Source organism: Dasypus novemcinctus, chromosome 11 (genome assembly GCF_030445035.2).
Source record: "Dasypus novemcinctus isolate mDasNov1 chromosome 11, mDasNov1.1.hap2, whole genome shotgun sequence".
NCBI classification, from domain to species: domain Eukaryota; kingdom Metazoa; phylum Chordata; class Mammalia; order Cingulata; family Dasypodidae; genus Dasypus; species Dasypus novemcinctus.
The window spans coordinates 119796997-119802996 of NC_080683.1; positions in this window are offsets into that span (position 1 = coordinate 119796997).

The following is a 6000-nucleotide window of genomic DNA, read 5'->3' on the forward strand; positions in this document are numbered from 1 at the left end:
GTCATTTTTTCCAATTTCTTCTAACTTAGATAGACAGAGAAAAACTGATAACTGATCTGAGGCCAGACTGCCTCTCACCATTATGGGTAAGAAGTGTTTGACTTTTCTCTTTTCTCTTTCCTGAAAGCTTTTGTTGACTTTTACTTCTCATTATGCTTTTTGATTGTTTAGACTTTATTTTATAGAACAGTTTTAGATATACAGAAAATTTGAACAGAAAGTATAGAGTTTCCATACACTGATGTTCCTCCCCCCAACCCTGTGCCCCAATGGTTTGCCCTATTATTAACATCTTTTTCCCATTAATGGACCAATTTTGATATATTATTATTAACTAAAGTCCATAGTTTGCACTAAGGTTGTGCAGTTCCATGGATTTTGACAAATGCATAATGTCCTGTATCCACCATTACAATGTCACACAAAACCATTTCCTTTTTTTCCTAAAAATCTATCAATCTCTCTCTGCCTATCCCTGAACTCATGGTGTCTTCTCAATGATGTAAATGTATAAATGCATAGTATGTGTACATGTGAATAAGTGATATGTACACATGTACAATTTTATCTATGTGAGTGAAAAAAATATGTAGTTGGAATCATGTGCTATGTATTTCAGATTGGCTTCTTTCTCTTAGCAGTATTCCTTTAAGATCCTCCAAGCCTTTTTGTAGCTTAATAAATAGCTCATTTCATTTTATCACTGAATAGTATTCTGTCATGTGGATGTACCACAGATTGCTTAACTATGCAAGTACTAAAGGACATCTTGGTTAATTCTATTTTTTCCTGATTATGAATAAAGCTATTATAAACATTCATGTATAGGTTTTTGCGTGGAATTAAGTTTTCAATTCAATTGGGTAAAATATCTAGGAACATGTTGCTGAATTGTATGTTAAACCTATGTTTAACCTTATAGGAAACTTCCTGTCTTCCAAAGGGGCTTTGCCACTTTGCATTTCCATCAGGAATGAATGAGAATACCTTGGCTCAATCCTCAACAGCATTTATTGCCATTAAAAATGTTTTTAGCCATTCTAATAGGTTTGTACCAATATTTCACTGTTGTTTTATTTTGCAATTCCCTAGTGACAAATGATATTGAGCATTTTTTCATGTGCTTATTTACCATTTGTTTATATTCTTTGGTGAGATGTCTGCTCAGGTCTTTTGCCCTATTTTTAAATTGAGGATGGGAATGGAGATTTCCAAACTCTTTACATGTCAGAGCTGAAACTAGAAGTCTAAACAATAGAGCTCATTATTTTCTTAAAATTTGACAATTATATGTGTTTTTATCCATTCATTCTTCTATGCACTCAATAGATTCCTTCAATTTGCATATTCATGTCTTTCATGGAAACTATTTTATTATTTTTGATTTGAAAATCTTCCCCAATGCTAGTCCATTTTCTCTTTACTGGAAGTCGTATTTGCTGAATGATGGCGCTTATGTATTAATCCTTCATGCCTTCCATCGCTTCTCTCATACTTTCCTCTTATGCTCTGCTTTCTAAGAAATTTCCTTGTATTTATCTTCATGTCCTATTTTTCCCAGTAATTATCTTATTCCGTAACTACCACTTATTCACAGAATTTTGTTCTTCTTTTGGGACTGCATTATCTCCTTGAATATTGGTTAAAATATAATATTTAGGTTGCTTTTTCTAAATATGCATAGTCTATTTTTAATCAGGAGTTCTTCATATCCTTATATATCTTGATCTCTTTCCTTCTCATTCAGGTTTTCCTGAAGTGCTTGGTGACATAGCTTTTTCTATCCTTATTGGGAAAATAGGAGGCAGTAAAAAGCTGATGGGGAAGATAATGGGTAGATGGCCTAGTAGGGAACTCCAGGACTCAGCCCCATGACCGGAACAACCATTGAACAGGTAGGAACTATCTAAAACAACTCTTTTAAAACTATGGAGGTCAGCAGAACACTGTACAGTATCCAGGGAAGATTGGAAGGAAGAGGCTGACAACTTAAGCTGAAGATCAGTAAATTGCTCTTACCACATTCCTATCCCCAAACTTTGTGGAAGGTTGTCATGGGGTCCAGGCCCTGGCTAGTTCATTGGTAACATGAAGGTATGCAAAAGTCCTTTTCCCCAAGACCAGGGGTAGGCACAGCCAATGTCTGATAATGGCTTTTGATTAGTGACTTCAGATTGCTGGGGGACCCTCTGAGGGTGGTTATTGTTCCAACCTGCCTTAGACAAAGGCGAGAGACTTAAAGATACTATGCCTCCTCAGGGATGTGGGGTAGAGTTAGTTGAAGGGTTACATTTGCTGGGCAGGTAAAGAAAGAACAGCTTTGGGGAGTTATGGAAGAAGTTCCTGATGCACATTCTGATCCCCTCTCCAGGGCACTTTGGAGTCCAATCTCTGGCCATGTTGCAGCTGGGAAAGACTGATTAGGGAAACTCCTCATCAATGTGCCCTCTTCCTCCCAGAACTTGCCCTCCAGGTGAAAATAGCAAGAGAAAACAAAAAGAGTATAAGAAACAATAGAGGAAGAGATTCTGGGACAAAGGCTGGCCTTCTTTAAATACTTATCAGATGAAGGTTTGTCTCCCAGGAAATAGAGGGGACATTTAAACTCCTGTAAACAGGGAACTCCAAAACAAGTAACTAGCACAAGCTCAGAAAAACAGTCTCATGCACACTGCATTAAACTTGGGCAGACTTCCTCATAGGAGGGCTGGTTACAAAATAAAGAAACAGACATCTCAGTGAATAAATCCCAGAGATAACATTTTAAAATATTCAAATGTATAGTGTATAATTAGAGTACAAGACAATCAAAGATCCAGGAAATGATCGTTAGTCCAAAGGAAGAGGATAAAAATTCAGCAAACATCAACAAGGAAGACATGAATGTGGACATACCAAACAAAGTCTTTTGAAAAAAAAGATTATAGAAACATTCAAGAGACTGAAGGAAAATACAGAGAAAAAGCTAAAGCATATCAGAAAAATAGTGAATGAGCAATATGAGAATTTAAGTAAAGAGATAGAAATTTAAAAGGAACCACTCTATTAGAGTTGAAGACCATAAGAAAATGAAAACTATCCAGGAGATTTTCAAGAGCAGATTGGAGTAAGCAGAGGAACTGGAAGTTGAGGTAATTGGAATAAATTACACCGAGGAGAAGAAAGAAAAAAGAATTACCAAAAACGAAAATAGCATAAGACACCATCTCACATACCAACATGCATTATTGGAGTCACAAAAGGAGTAGGAAGAGAGAAAGATGTAGAAGGAATATTCAAAGAAATGATAAAGAACTTTCCAAACTTAGCATAAGACACGAATATGCACATCCAAGGAACCGAGAGAATATCAAACAGGATAGACATGAAGGAAAATACAGCCCATCATAGATCGCTTACACTAATAAAATCAAAGGACAGGTGGGAACATGGCATCGGATTAGGGAGATAAGGCTTAGCACTCTCGTGAAAACAATGGAGAAAGAGCCAAAAACTGCCTGAGGGACCTGTTTTGGTGTCAGCATACTTGGGCAGTGCTTCACAACTCCTAGGAGGGGGAGAGACAGAAACAAAAAAGATGAAACAACCAGCTGTGAGTTACTAAACATCTTGTCCACTGGGAAGAGCTCCCCTCCTGCACCCCTGAGATATTCAGCCGGGGCAAAACCCCTGGTACATTGCAGCTAACTGAGAGGGGAACATATTTTCCTCCCTGCCAGCTGTTACAAGGGAAAAGGAATGGGGAGTCAGGGAGATTTTCTTCAGTGAATTCAACAGGGGAGTCCAATTTGAATCTTGGCTCTGACCAGCTGAGAACAAAGGAAAACCCAGAGAGATACACCTCCATGGAAAAGTGCACCAAAGACCGCCATCTGCTGGCCAGTATGGAACTACATGAACAGAAACTGCTTTTAGAGTTCTCTTTATTCCACCCCTGGGAGAAAGTCTGCACCCCACTAGTGAGTCCCTGCCATGATTGTGTTAACTTAAGCAGGGAAATTTTAAAAACTTGGGATAAATTGAACCAAATTTCAAAGACCTGTGAAAAAAATAATAACAATAGGCAAGAGAGAGAAATTGGCCATCAGAGTTAATTGACCAACATAACAGATGCTTAGAAATCAGCAAAAAATTGCAAGGCATACTAGGAAACAGGAAGAGATGGCACAGCCAAAGGAACACACCAAATATCCTGAAAAAATTCAGGATTTAAAACTATCAATTTTAATTACATAATTCTCCTAAATCAATATAAGGAAAGAAAATATGACTAAAGAGATAAAGGATATTAAGAGGAGGACACTGGGTGAGCATAAAGAAGAATTTTAAAGTCTCCAGAGAAAAGTAACAGACTTTATGGGATTGAAAGACATGATGGGTGAAATTAAAAACACATTACAGGTACATAAAGCTGATTTGAACTTCTTGAAGACAGAATTAGTGATTTCGAAGACAGAACATCTGAACTGGAAAAGACAGGAGAAGAGAAAGAAAAGAGAATGGAAAAAAATGTAGCTGGGACACAAAATGCAAAAGCATGCACATTATTGGCCTTCAAGAAGATGAAGAAAATGGTAAAGGAGCAGAAAGAATGGTTGAGGAAATAATGTCTGAAAATTTCCCTACCCTTATGAAAGGACATAAATATCAATATCAAAGAAGAACAATTGTGATGGTTAAGCTGTTGTGTCAACTCAGTCAGGTAATCATGCACAGTTGTTTGGTTAAGCAAGCACTGGGCTAACTGTAGCACAAGGACATTTATGGACTTTAATCACCATTGACTTTACTGCACTGGTAAATCATAGATAGCTGATTATAATTACATCAGTCAGGGAGATTGCCATCAGCAATGAGTGACATTTTATCCAATCAGTTGAATGCCTTAAAAGGGGAAGTGATTTCAGCATTGAGTGAGAATTTCCCAGCTCATCTTTGGACAGCCAGCGTCTCCCAAGACACGTCAAGACTCTTCATGGACTTTCATTGGAGCCCTTGGTTGCAGCCTGCCTGCAGAACCTGGGCTTGTGCATCCCCACAGTCATGTGAGAAACTCTTAGAAAATTGTGTACTATTGACAGATATATCTTGTTGATTCTGTTTCCCTAGAGCACCCTGACTAATAGTTTGGTACCAGGAGTGGGGTTCTTGAAGAACAGAATCTTAAACATGGGGTGCCTGAAGTTGTTCTGGAAGTTTTGCAATTGACTCTCTACCCTAATTAGACTCAAGGGTACTGATGACTCGGTTGCCAAAATGAAAAGGCTGCTAACAGTCCATGGCATGAGTTGGCAATTGAGATATGTAAAATATCATCACTGGATTCCCCTACTTCCACACTTATTAGAAGCAAGGATCTGGGAGAGAGTGTTTCCAACACCTTAACAGAATTTTGTGGAGTCAAATGGTATAATCATGTTGGCTGGCTCCTCCTAGATACTCTGGATACTGTTACAAAGGAAAGATGAGCTTAAAGCTTCAAATTTGAATCTTAAGCATTGCATGAATGATGTGAAAATTTCTATGTGTGATCTGAAAGAAAATCTTGTCTTCTGTACCTACAGGCTCAAAATATCTGAGAATCAAACTCAAACTCTCATTGTACAAGTAGCCGAGTTATAAAGAAAACTAAAATCTCAACTCCACAGTGAATCTTCAGTTAAAGTGAAGTCATTGATTGTAAAAGAATGGAATCCAGAGAATTGGGGTGGAGACATAAGGAATGATGATAATATTGGTGGAGACATTGGAAACCCTGAATTCTGCTGAGACTTTACCAGATAAGCCTGCAATGACCTTCCCTGTGGAGACCACATCTTGTCAACTTTGTATTATCCAGCCTCCAGCCTGCCCCAGGGAGTTTGAAACAACTTGCAGCCCTGGGGTGGGTACCAGCTAAACTGAAGCCTGCCCTGCCCAGCTTCTGGCCTGACCCAGGGAGTCTGGACTTCCTCCCAGCCCTGAGACACATACCAGCCAAACTCCAGCATGCACTACTGA